Source organism: Selaginella moellendorffii, unplaced genomic scaffold (genome assembly GCF_000143415.4).
Source record: "Selaginella moellendorffii unplaced genomic scaffold, v1.0 SELMOscaffold_4, whole genome shotgun sequence".
Classification (NCBI taxonomy): Eukaryota; Viridiplantae; Streptophyta; class Lycopodiopsida; order Selaginellales; family Selaginellaceae; genus Selaginella; species Selaginella moellendorffii.
The window spans coordinates 3,865,142-3,878,594 of NW_003314265.1; positions in this window are offsets into that span (position 1 = coordinate 3,865,142).

Consider the following 13,453-nt stretch of genomic DNA (forward strand, 5'->3'; position numbering starts at 1 on the left):
CAATGACTATGCACTTAGATTGGATAAACATAAGGTAGGAACCCTATGTGTTTCTTGCTGAGCATACTCGGCCTGGTTTGAGAAACTTGAGTCATTGGCTTGCACTTGCTAGTATCAAGAACCCCCGCGTATTGAGATTAGTCCCTCAATATCGCTAGATGATAGCTTACCGTGTCTGCCAAACACCCTCGCTATCATGCCCTTTGTGTTAGTCTCATTTCGGTCCCAAATGCTATTTATGGAAAGTGTCCAGATTAGCTCATTTGGCATATCTACGGAATGTAGAGATCGGCCTGAACACAATGGTGTCCGTCCTGTGTCCAAATTCGCAATCTAGCGCCATTCCATATTTAGTAAGTTTCAAGCTTGTCCCAGAGACTAACTCCTGGTACTAAGGGTAGGCTTGGGGTGAAAGCCCAAAGCGTGTGTTCCTCAAGGGGGGGGGGGCTATGGGGGGTTCCAAATGTATAGTAGGGATAGTGGGTAGGTCGGGCATGGCCGACCAACCTGAGGCATAATCTAGCTCCCGCTTGCGTGTCTGTCCTTGTTTTGCGTCCGGCTTGGGTCTAAGCCCAAGCTCCACACCATGCTAGTTGGTGGGGTACCTATATCCTCGCGTTAGGCCACCGGTATGCCGAAATAGTGCCAGACTCCGTTTGGCTCCGTTTTGCGTGTTGGTCCTAGCATTGGGATGCTGGTTACTCTAGGATTGTTCCAAGTCACTCCGGGCTCCTGTCCCTTCGCTCCTTGGGCTTTACGCTCGGGAGTTGCTTCGTGGATCGGTTTTGTCACTCCTTGGCTCCATGCTTGGGAGTTTGGCACTGTTCCTTCGTTCAGTGGCCCAAGGCCCTGAACCTCGGGTTCCTATGGACACGTGGCATGGACACGTGGCATATGACACGTGGCATCTGTCACGTGGCACAAAAAGGGTTTAGGTTCCGCTTCGTGGTGTTATCCTATGGTAAATCACCATAGGATAAAGGGTCAAAACCACGTGCGCTACATTTGGTATCAAAGAATACGTCTCAGCGAGTACTATACAATGAGATTGGGCAACTAGTCTCGTTGCATACTGTCGCGCATGTGACTTCGGGTATCGAAAGTTACCTGTCGACTAGTCCTTACGGACACTCTTACCTTACTGCCACGATGGCAGGAGGTCGGTACTGCTGGTTCCCTTTATTGGCCCCTCTTGTTCAAGTGTTAGTAAACTGGACTTTGCATCTGTACTTGGCCGGATGAGCATAAGGAAGGAATTCCTAAGTGTCTATTTAGCTGAGCATACTTGGCCCGGCTTGTTAGTTCTCTTTTGCTCTGTCTTGCACTGGCTTGACAAGAACCCTCGCGTATTGAGATTGGTCCCTCAATATCGCTACATGATAGCTTACCGTGTCTGCCAAACACCCTCGCTATCATGCCCTTTGTGTTAGTCTCATTTCGGTCCCAAATGCTATTTGTGGAAAGTGTCCAGATTTGCTCATTTGGCATATCTACGGAATGTAGAGATCGTCCTGAACACAATGGTGTTCGTCCCATGTCCAAATTCGCAATCTAAGGACATTCCATATTTAGTAAGTTTCGAGCTTGTCCCAGAGACTAACTCCTAATACTAAGGGAGGCTTGGGGTGAAAGCCCAAAGCGTGTGTTCCTCAAGGGGGGGGGGCTGTGGGGGGTTCCAAATGTATAGTAGGGATAGTGGGTAGGTCGGGCATGGCCGACCAACCTGAGGCATAGTCTAGCTCCCGCTTGCGTGCCTGTCCTTGTTCTGCGTCCGGCTTGGGTCTAAGCCCAAGTTCCATTCCATGCTAGTTGGTGGAGTACCCATATCCTCGCGTTAGGCCACCGGTATGCTGAAATAGCGCCAGACTCCGTTTGGCTCCATTTTGCGTGCTGGTCCTGGCATTGGGATGCTGGTTACTCTAGGACTGTTCCAAGTCGCTCCGGGCTCCTGTCCCTTCGCTCCTTAGGCTTCATGCTCGGGAGTTGCTCCGTGGTTCGGTTCTGTCACTCCTCGGCTCCATGCTTGGGAGTTTGGCACCGTTCCTTCGTTCAGTGGCCCAAGGCCTTGAACCTCGGGTCCTGTGGACACGTGGCATGGACACGTGGCATGTGACACGTGGCATCTGTCACGTGGCACAAAGAGGGTTTAGGTTCCGCTTCGTGGTGTTATCCTATGGTAAATCACCATAGGATAAAGGGTCAAAACCACGTGCGCTACACATACGCAGAGATGAAAACGATGATCCGAGTGGGTACACGTTTGGGTGCAAAGGCTTCGCAATCGTTCCTTGGGTATGGATTTGGTTACCTTGTTGTACCTTATGATATGAGCTTGCTCTTGGGCTCATAGGATGGATTTGAGGTGTACCATTTCACACGAGTTTGTGCTTGGACTCGTGAGTAAGGCACATTAGCAACTCAAGGTTACACATTGAGTTGGTAGGAATAATGTTAACCTATCAGTGGGTCCATGAGTTGTTCCATGTACCATGAGTGAAAGCAAATCTCCCTGGGTTTGCTGTGAGTGGCAATAGGCTGGTCCGTAGCTGTTTAGCACAGCACTAGTGGATCCTTCTTAGGCATGATTACAAGTGGATCAATCAAGACTGTAGGGATGAGTCTATTGATTCAAGTAATCATTGCCGTGCTCTCTTATAAACTTTTCTTGGATTGGACTGAAGGCAGTGCGAAAGCAAGCTTAAGGTTTAGTCAAAGATGAGACCGAAAAGAGAGTCGTCGGGGATGAAGGATCAAATACGTAAATCATTTTCTTTTCTTGGAGATATGATTTGCAACGAGGTGTAACTCATTGCTCATGTTCACCATATGCAATCAAGAGTCCCTATCTTGATGCATGTTGGAGATGATGGTCTTACAATGGTGAGTTGTGGGATGGATAGCGGTGAAGCGCTAAACCATTTTGTCTAAGCTTACTATTGGAAGACTTGAGTTATAATGCTCAATTCTTTTCCGAGGAACCTTGCTATTGCTCCTTAAGTAGCTTGGTGTTGGATTAGTTTTGAGTTTGGTCGGAAAGAAAGTGGCACAAGCTTGTTCGTGTTGTGAACAAAAGTTAGTGGTGTTAAGTGTTGTAAGTCTTTATTGGTGAAGTGTGGCATTTTATGTTGCATTTTGTCGAGTCGAGTTGACACTTGATACTCACATAAACCTTTGAAATAATGACATTAGCATTGCTCGTGGTGTTGCTCAATTGATGATCAAGTCATTGTGATTTTTATATCATATCCATGTGATAATGAGCAATGTGTTTACGAAGTTGCTTGGTTAAATGATGATCAACCCCAAAGTGGTTGATGGTGAAGCTAGTCTACTTGCATGTAGTAGCATGTAGTAGCTTCGACTGGATTCTCAATAGTGATTCATTATGCTAAGCTTAAGTTGGTTCCTTGTTCCTTGAGGGTTTGCCCATGAGGTGTTGGAAAAGGGTTGTAGCATTCATTTGTTATAGCTTGTTGGTTTATCCGTTAACACTTGGAGTAGATTGTTGGATGGAGAAGGTGTGTAGTTGAGGCGTTGACATCACTAGCACTTGTGTTAGTGAATGTGGCATTGTTATTTCGAGTGATGAGGATTTTCCTTAGAGCTTGATTTTCTATTCATTTTTCTTGTTAGTGTTTTGGCTTCACGTTGGATCTTGAAGGTGATTGACAAATAGTGTTAGTGCAATATGGATATCCGAAGATATGGTCTTCGTGATCAAACCTTGGATGTTCACTTTGCATTTTTGCGGATATTGGAGTTGAATGTCAGAAGTATGGGCAAAAAGATGTTCGAAGCTTAAGCATACTATGGGTCATGAGAATCGGTGTTGAAGTGAACATATGTGAAGTTGTTAGTAGGAGGAAGTTGGTTGAGTCTTGAAAGTTTGTATTCCTGGACTGAGAGTCATTCTTTCTCTAGGATAGAAAATTTTCCACAAATTTTGTTAGGCTTTTCCAATGGCTGATCTGTTGATCACTTTGTCCAAAAATCATTCCGTTTTCGTAAGCTGATACAAACTAGTGAAGGGGTTGGAGTTGACTTTGGTTAGCTTAAACCTTAGTAGGTAGTTGTATGATGCGACCCGAAAGGGATGCTGACTTTTGGGGCTAAGGCAATTGAGTTGAATAAAGTCTAGAGTTGGTGTAGAAAAGTGGCCGTTGCACTTTTCTAGAAAGGTGACCCTTGTGCCTTTCTTTTGTAGCATTATGCTTGGTGGCAGGTTGCACCTTGCATTTCGTTAGACTCTATGAGAGTAGTGAGTTCTCACTGATCTTGACTTGGTCTTGGTAGCCTTGTGCCTTGGCTGAGGATGGTGATGTCCAACTTAGTTGTTTGAGGTTGAGATGTTAGTACCCATACTATAGCTTTGTCTATGAGGAGGTTGTGTACTGATATGAGTTCATCTCATGATCTTCACTTTAGTTTCGACTGAGTGTTGATCATGTATAGCTAGCCTCTTCTAAGGCATGCTCAGAGCTGTTGGCTAAATGCATTGGTGAGCTTATTGTGGTTGAGTTGGAGTCAAGTGGTCATTTAGTTTGTGTTTGTCCATGAACCTTTATCTCGACCTGGGGTATCACATTTATGTTGGACATGTATATGACTCGATGGCATGAGTTTAGTGTTTGGGTCTTGTAGAGACAAGTTGAAGAGTGGCTGTTAGTTGCTTTGCGACTAGTGATTGCTTGTAGACTTCGTTGAGGACTGTGGACACTTGCTTCGTTCGATGATGATTTAGCAGTGATGGGCTTGCTTTACCGGATGGTGTTGCGGAGGATCGTGTCGTTAGACTTACATGGGTTTTCCATGTTGACATTTCGACTCTACCTCTATCAATATCATTTGGTTGTATTTAGTCCATGGTGTTAGATTTCATTGAGTCTTGGAAGTGGTGATTCACTCCTAGAGGAAGTGTTATCTGTAACTGAGTTTTGCTGAAAGATTGGTCTCGGATACTGTGTAATGTATCTTCGGTTTAGGTTAGCTTGGTTGCTAGAGAGCTTTGAGTGGTGATTCACTCTTGCTTTCTTCTAGCTTGTTATGATGTTGATGGCATTAAAGTGATGCCTTGTCGTTGATATTATTGGTATTGAGATTTGAGTGAAATGAGATGTCTCTCCTTAGAATTGATATTGAGTTTCATTGGTCTCGATAAAGATAGTGTTGATGATTTGGCTACGGCTTTATGTTATTGACATTCGTGCATTTGCTAGTTAGCAACTGTATTGATGTTCAAACAAGCTGAGTGGCAAGTTTGGGTTAGTTGTGTTCTAGACAAGATTAATTAGTAGAGGTTGAGCTTTAGCTTTTCCTTGAAAAGTGATTTAGTTGTGGACTATGCTAACTCTATGAGAGGAAGAGTTAGTGATTGGTATTGACGTGATTGAATCCTTGTTGGATTTCAGTTGGGATATATCGATCATTGATGATTCTTCTTATGCTTGTTATGAAGTGAGTTACATCTTACTATAGATGGATTCATGGAGGATCATTTAGTGATCATTTGTTGAGCATAGCTCCATTGTGCTTAGGTTTTAAATTGATGCAGATATGCTCTTCATTATCTCTAGCATTATGAAGTTTAGCTTATGTATATGTTGAAAAGGATATTGTGGGTCGCACCATGATTTCTTTTTTAGCATTAAAGTTAGTTCATGCAAGATTTGTGATCATTGTTAGGCAAGACTTGGCTATAGGCTTCTTCGAGCTTTTGGTTCTTTGAGTTTTCATGCTCATTATTCCATTTGTTAAAAGTTGTTGGGGAAGGCATTCTGACTCATAGCTTCGATATTGAAGTTAGTATTTTGCATTTGGCAATCATTGGTGATGATTGACTATCATCTAAGATAGTTGATTATCCTTGTCAAAAGGTTTTGCTTGATTATTGTTGATATCGAATAATTCGCTATTCTTCGGGATAGTGGATTCTTTCTTCGATAATGATTATGCATTTTTTTATTGATGGGATGGTTGATGATCTTTCATGATGGTTAGTTGTTCTCTTTGATGGCTTATGGCTTTTCGCAATACCACATGTTCCTTGTGGTTTGCTTTGGATTGGTCTGTTGGGTTTGAGACATCAAAAGGATGTTGCTAACACTTGCTTAGGCAACTTGAGTTCCTTGGTGTTGTTGGCTGGGATCTATTTGGATTGGCTAGTGTGATAGTTGGCATAAATGGGTGTTTGTTGGTCTTACCGCATTCATTCTGTTCTGTTGATTATTGCTCGAGTTAGTTCTGATAGGTTGGGATGTTATTTCCTTCGGGTGATACATTCGCAAGCATTGTGCTTGTCAATCAATGATACTTTGTGTTCTTTGAGTTATCTTTGGTAAGTTATTTGGCATACTATCTGCCATCTTCGATAGTTAAGTTTCATCATTGAGTTTCCTTGATGATGCATAGGCTATTGAATTTTGTTGGATAAGTGAATCCTATGTTTACCAATTATGATGATCTTGGTGGTTCCTATATGCTCATACTAGTTTATCGGATGATAACTTATTTAGAATACTTTTGTATTCTAATCTATGCTTTATTCATTGATAATTAAGTCTCTAAGATATCATTGTTTATGACTTTGATATTGTCCATCTATTGATCTTTGAGTTTGGGCCAGTATAGGTAGACTGGCTTCGGCACTTCGTGTGCATGTTGAAATCTCTAGTCATGGGGTAGCTACTGTCGACTGGTCACATAACCCGCCTCTTTGTCGATGTTCCTTATTCCGTTGAACGGGCGTGACCGTGTAAACAACTCTAACTGCCTGTTTACAGTAGTCTATCTAAACCTTACCGACGGGTTTGGTTTCTTTGCTTAGGAGGGTTGGGGCCTCTGGCTTCTCTCTCTATGTCCCTGCGGGCAGGGGCATATCACACTTTTGTAGCTGGGTGACACCCAGAGCAGCAAGGGTGGCTGACTCCGTTGGTCATTTCCTTGTCGGCGACGGCCGGAAGGTGTCTGAGCTGGTAGCGCATCCGCGTTAGACAAAGAGGTTACCCCTAACTCATTTAAGTTGGTGCATTTCTCACATAGTGTGAGTACCGTGAACTTTTTCTGGAGTTGTTTCCTTGGCGGTATTCTAGACTCGAGTGTGCATCGACGAGGACGTCGATCTTCCCAAGGGGGGGAGAGTGTCGCGCATGTGACTTCGGGTATCGAAAGTTACCTGTCAACCTGTCCTTACGGACACTCTTACCTTACTGCCACAATGGCAAGAGGTCGGTACTGCTGGTTCCCTTTATTGGCCCCTCTTGTTCAAGTGTTAGTAAACTGGACTTTGCATCTGTACTTGGCCGGATGAGCATAAGGACGGAATTCCTAAGTGTCTATTTTGCCAAGCATACTTGGCCCGGCTTTTTAGTTCTCTTTTGCTCTGTCTTGCACTGGCTTGGCAAGAACTCTCGCGTATTGAGACTAGTCCCTCAATATCGCCGGATGATAGCTTACCGTGTCTGCCAAACACCCTCGCTATCATGCCCTTTGTGTTAGTCTCATTTCGGTCCCAAATGCTATTTATGGAAAGTGTCCAGATTTGCTCATTTGGCATATCTACGGAATGTAGAGATCGTCCTGAACACAATGGTGTTCGTCCCATGCCCAAATTCGCAATCTAAGGACATTCCATATTTAGTAAGTTTCGAGCTTGTCCCAGAGACTAACTCCTGATACTAAGGGAGGCTTGGGGTGAAAGCCCAAAGCGTGTGTTCCTCAAGGGGGGGGGGGGGGGCTGTGGGGGGTCCAAATGTATAGTAGGGATAGTGGGTAGGTCGGGCATGGCCGACTAACCTGAGGCATAGTCTAGCTCCCGCTTGCGTGCCTGTCTTTGTTCTGCGTCCGGCTTGGGTCTAAACCCAAGTTCCATTCCATGCTAGTTGGTGGAATACCCATATCCTCACGTTAGGCCACCGGTATGCCGAAATAGCGCCAGACTCCGTTTGGCTCCGTTTTGCGTGCTGGTCCTGGCATTGGGATGCTGGTTGCTCCAGGACTGTTCCAAGTCGTTCCGGGCCCCTGTCCCTTCACTCCTTGGGATTTATGCTCGGGAGTTGCTCCGTGGTTCGGTTTCGTCACTCCTTGGCTCCATGCTTGGGAGTTTGGCACCGTTCCCTCGTTCAGTGGCCCAAGGCCCTGAACTTCGGGTTCCTATGGACACGTGGCATGTGACACGTGGCATCTGTCACGTGGCACAAAGAGGGTTTAGGTTCTGCTTCGTGGTGTTATCCTATGGTAAATCACCATAGGATAAAGGGTCAAAACCACGTGCGCTACAGGAATGAGCAAGCAATAAATGAGTCTCTAAAAAAGGGACATAAAAAGATCAACACATGACACGTGGAAGTGTCAAGATGGAATCTGAGGAGTTTGAGATAGACCCAAGAAGGGTCTGAAATGGACCGAGAAGGAGTCCAAGATGAAGTCCAAGATGAACCCAAGATGAACTTGAGATGGAGTCCGAGATGGAACCCGAGATGGAATCTGAGATGGACTCGAGATGAAGTCTAAGATGGACCCGAGATAAAGTCCGAGATAGACCCAAGATGAAGTCTGAGATGGACTTGAGATGGAGTCTGAGATGGAGTCCAAAAAGGACCCGAGATGGAGTCCAAGGTTAAGATCGAGACCGAGACCAAGTCCCATACTGAGATCGAGATTGAGTCCAAGTCCAAGTTCTAGTCTGAGTTCAAGTCCGAGTCCAAGTCTGAGTTCGAGTCCGAGTCCGATTCTGAGTATGAGGGTGAAAGCCCAAAGCATTCATCTCTCAGACCCTAAGAGGTTTGATGAGCTCCAAAAGTATAATAAAGGGAGGACTCTAGTGGAGCTAGTTTGGCCAAGAAAGGCCAGTATGACCAAGAAAGGCTATACCCATATGTTAGGTGATGATATAACTATTGAGGAATCCAAGGCTAGAGTGAATATAGACAAACAAGCGGGGTAGTTTGGTGAAATGTTCAAGAACTAACTTTAGCTCCTTCGGGAGATCAAATGGTCGATGCTCTCAATCCAAGTATGGGTGGCACTACTACTTGGATACTTGGCATGGTTCAACAAAACCTCGTTTTAGCCCCATGGCTAAGGCACCCAAAGGCAGAAGGTGGGGAGAGTACCCATAAAGCTCGCATAAGGCCATAGTGTTTTGAAATGTTATCCCAAAGTCCTAAACTATAGAAAGGAAGAGGAACAATCCTCTAATGTAATAACCAAAGATATAGTCACATGGTGAAGAAATCCTAGAGGATAGTGGGACTTAGTGGTTAAGCCTTTAGGCCTTGACCCAGTGGCAGTGTTGGCAAGCACAATCATAAATAAGGGGATGGTCCAAAGTTGAGTTGAGCTCATGAGTTGAGCTCAATTCAACACAAGTCAACTCAAGTCAACATAGTCAATAAGAAATATTACAAAGGAGATCTAAATTGAACAAATGAAGGTTCTAGCAAACTTTAAAATATTAAAATACGTAAATATCTAAGTTAAAAGTTTCTATAAGATTGAATTGTTTAAAAAAGACAAAGTTCATGAGAACCTATCTTTTATAAAACTATATTATTTTATTATGACAACTGTTACAGCTGTCATATTTGATTTGACTACTTAATATTTTGAATACTTTTACAGCTGTAGATACTATTCCTTCATTCAAAAGAGTTTTTAGGGTTCTTGAGAAGATGGGAAGCAAGGAAAATACAAGATCTGTGAGTAAGAGTTGTAGTGCAAAGGAATGTGAGAATGTTAATTTTGTTTCACTACCACAATCTCCATATTACACTCCTGGTCCTTATTACCTATCTGGGAATGTGGAGACCACTATCACGATTGATAAAAATGCTCCTGTTACTTCTGAAACAACAGTCCAGAGCAAGAGAAATGAAGAAATGAACAGCACAGCGGAAAGCACCAAGAAATCTACTCCATAAAACTTTCTATGACATTTGTAATTTACATATTAATTCATATTAAAAACTCTATTGCTTGCCTATATCGCAATGATAAGACCAAGGTATATTTTGCAGTGAATCCTCATTAAAAGTTTTTGGGAATTGTTTGTAAATAATGATAAAAGAAATCAAAATCTTTCGAAAGACTCAAAAGTAATATCACATCAAAGAATCAACTTTATCTACACTTCCAAGACTAAAAGGCAATCTCACATGAGAGAATGGTAGCGTGCCAACGTGCTCTACCACTATAATGTGGTCTATATTTCCTTGCAATTTATTTCCGTAGACATTTGGCATGTGTAGAAAAGAATATATGTGTAGCAAAGTAGGATTCATCATAATGATAGAGCATGTGTATACACGATAATCTAAAATTCTAGAAGCTCTTATGTTTACAAGAAAGCTATGATTATGAAGCCCCATTTCCAAGACTGACATTTAAAGAATTTGAGTATTGTCAGTGTCATAATAAATAAACCTCATTCCCAAGAATCTGAGTAATGTCAGTGTCATAATAAATAAACCTCGTTCCCAAGAATCTGAGTATTGTCAGTGTCATAATAAATAAACCGCATTCCCAAGACTAAAACTTAGTATATAAACTATCTAGAAAAGTTATAGTCATTATAGGTTTTTTGTTCTCCTTGAGCTCCTTAGAAGTTTATATTGAAATGGCTCAAAGGAGACCCATTGCTAATCGTACTTGGCCCCCCAGCATTTCATATCAATCTCCACCTCCATCCCCAAGTTCTACCAACATTCCACCTTCACCTCTACGTAACAATCCTTTTTCTGCTGAGGGCTCTAGTGAAGCTGAATTAGAGCTCCCTATATGTGAAATTCCGGATCTTGCTACTAGAGAGGGATTGCCTTTAGCGCTTCAAGAGCAATGCCACATGTTTTTGCAAGATCTTGCTCCTGACATGGCAGGACTACTTGAAAGCACAGAACGCTATTACATTCGGTGTCCAATATGCTACTTTTTCTTGGACAAGACAAATGGCTCTATGGGTTTACAAACTTTTCTTGAGCATTGTAAGAATTGCCCAACGGCAGGTCTGGAAAATGTGCACATGTGGATGTACAATAGATTCAAGAATGAGTTACAGACACATACCCACTATCGCTTCATGGTGAGGAACAACATCCCCTTGGGAAACACTACATTGGCTAGTGCAAAATATGGGGTTTTTAGGCCACCCTATAGTGGAATGTAAGATCTAGAATTACTTTACTATACTATAGTATTGTCACTATTAAAAGAAAAAATATAATAAAATGATATTAGTTATAGGTAACATACCTTGTTCTAGAAGGTGCTATCATATCATATACAATTGTTTACAAAATGTTGAAGGAGGAGATGGCAACACACAAACGCTACAAAATGATGGTGACAGGTGAGAATGATAATCTATAATTATGGTATCTGACACTAACACTGACATCTGACAATTTTATTGACATCTGACAATTTTACTGACATCTGACAATTTTACTGACATCTGACACTTTCACTGACATCTAACATATAACAAGCTTTCCATTTTATGTAAGGATGCAATTAACTTTCTTCTGCCTCATCATCAACATAATGATTTCTTTTATACTTCCTCCTATAGTGGTATTGTGGGGAAGATTCACCTTGCATATGTTGAGCCATGGCTTCTGCATAGTCAGGGAGACTTCGAAAGCCTCCAATTCTAGAAACTCCAGGTGATTATGATCTATAAAATAGAATGAAATATATATTGAAATTTTAATAAACATAATTTACCTCCTTGAGGTTGAAGGCAACTCACGAAATCCTCTGAGCCGGCGTTTGAAGAAATGATGTTCTTCAATAGCAAACACCGACCTACCAGAGTCACGTGCTGCCTCCACCATAGAACCACTACCTGCTGTGCAATCAATCACAATACCATCTGGTGGGCAATAGAGCTCAAGCAAGACTTGCATTGCTGATGGAGTTCGGAATCGGTACCCTGGAAACGTGTTGCGGATCTGCTCATCCACAAGGTTGGGTATGATGTTAGTGGAACTGTCGTACCCAGGCAAAACACGTGCTGCACGTTCACTATCACGAAACCCATCATGTGTGTTTTTGCAGAAGGCATGATAGGTCCACATCATAACCTGGAAAATAAAAATGTTTAGAAATTAGATAAAAATATAAAATACATACTCACTTTTTCAGGCTTCCCTTGGACGCCCCTTGTATCAACGCCAATAGGATCCATAATGCACCCGGAAGAGAATGACTTGAAATGAACTTCTGCTGCGCACGTCATAAGCTCATACATCCAGTTGGGGTCATTCGGTAGGATGAAGATGACATGGCCAGCTTCGAGCATAAGTACTTCGGACAATAGGAATGCATCGCGCAAGTGGTCAGGTGTGAGAAAGTTCCAATCCTCAACTTTCCCATCGATATCTGAAAGACCATCTGGAAAGTCGAAGAGAATGAAGTCCGCAACTGGGAGCACGGGCCTTTGTATCTTTCGGCACCAACGGTTGAACTGGCGGCGTATATCCATGTTGATGTCGTCTTCCGTGAAAGATGTCAATAATCTACTATAAGAGCCAATGAAGATACCCACAATGCCTCGTTGTGTTATTGGGGACACAGGACGGACCTATAAAAGAGCTAAGTGAATGAAAAAAGTAATAAATAGTATGATACCGTCATATGGCGTGTTGTCGATGAGAGTTCCTCCAACTCCTCTTCACGAGCATCTCGTCGAGCTGGAATGAAATTACTGCCAACAGTCATTGCTGCAAAAAACATATATTACCACCTTTAGTTTGTAAAATTCACTTTTGCTTACCTCGAGGTCGACGTGATATTCTGTGAACCACTTGATCATCGTTATTTACTGGTAAAACCTGATCCGGATCTTGGTTGTTTGATGGTTGAATTGGAGCCTGTTCCTGACTGTCTGGTGGTGGAACATGAACTTGATCTGGAGCTTCCTCATCCTCGTCTCCATCGTCACTTGCATTGCCATCGTTGCTAGCATTGATAATTTCCTCGCGATCTAGTGTAGAGGTCTCCTTCCCTAGGAGCTCCAACTCCCAAGGGCATTCTATCTTCCGTGCCTTTGGAACTTTCGCAAACATTGTTGGATACATTCCTCCATCTCTTACACCCTTTGCAACAAGTCGAGTGCAAACTGGTGCCTCAAATGGCATGCCTCTATATCGAAGATACCTGTAAACAATATATTTAAAAAAACAGTCTTAGAAATCATATTATACCTATAAGCTGCACGTCGCATGAAATAAGGTTGACCATGTTGGCAATCATAAGTTGTTGTGCTTGTAGACTTCTCTGGCAGCCACCCCTCTTCGATCCCTTCCAATGACGTGTTGATGTAGGTGTCGAAAAACATGAATGTGCCATCTGGATCGTCACCAATGTGTGGTGCCAAGAACTTCTCACCTTCACTTATAGTTTGCGTGATGTAGACAGCCCTTCTCATCATGTTCTCAAATAGTTCTGGCAGTCCTTT